The sequence below is a fragment of the Sinocyclocheilus anshuiensis genome, unplaced genomic scaffold, assembly GCF_001515605.1.
Source record: "Sinocyclocheilus anshuiensis isolate Anshui unplaced genomic scaffold, SAMN03320099.WGS_v1.1 scaffold1518, whole genome shotgun sequence".
Lineage (NCBI taxonomy): Eukaryota > Metazoa > Chordata > Actinopteri > Cypriniformes > Cyprinidae > Sinocyclocheilus > Sinocyclocheilus anshuiensis.
Window position 1 is genome coordinate 166,100 of NW_015548194.1, and position 510 is coordinate 166,609.

The window sequence follows — 510 nt, forward strand, 5'->3', positions numbered from 1 at the left end:
GATGTTGAGGGGTGTGGTTATGATGGGGCGGAGCTAAAGATGGGTGGGCTTTCCTGATGTCACGGTGTGTTTGTAAGGGACCAGCACAGGACAGTGGCACTGTGTGATTTTCATTGGTGGACGGCAATCATTCTTCTATGCAGTCAAAACCTCAAACATTCCACCGAGGAGAGGATGAGCGGCGTTACCTCTCTCAGCAACAAGACGAAATGCAAAAAACTCCATTCAACATGAAACCTAGGCAGCTCTTTGGGAACTTTTTCATTTTCTGGCACCAATATTCAGATATATATTTGAAGAAACCTGTTTTTCTTTGTTTTAAATCTGATGATTTTGGAGGAGGTCGCTCTGTTTGCCCTTTTAAATCTTTTTAATCTGTTTGAGATACTTGTGATTAAATGAACAAATGAGATTGAACTGCCAGTGCTGATGTTTTTAGCGGTCGAGCGAGGCCCGTGCTCCCTGCTCTCTCTCTCTCTCTCTCTCTCTCTCTCTCTCCCCCTCTTTCTC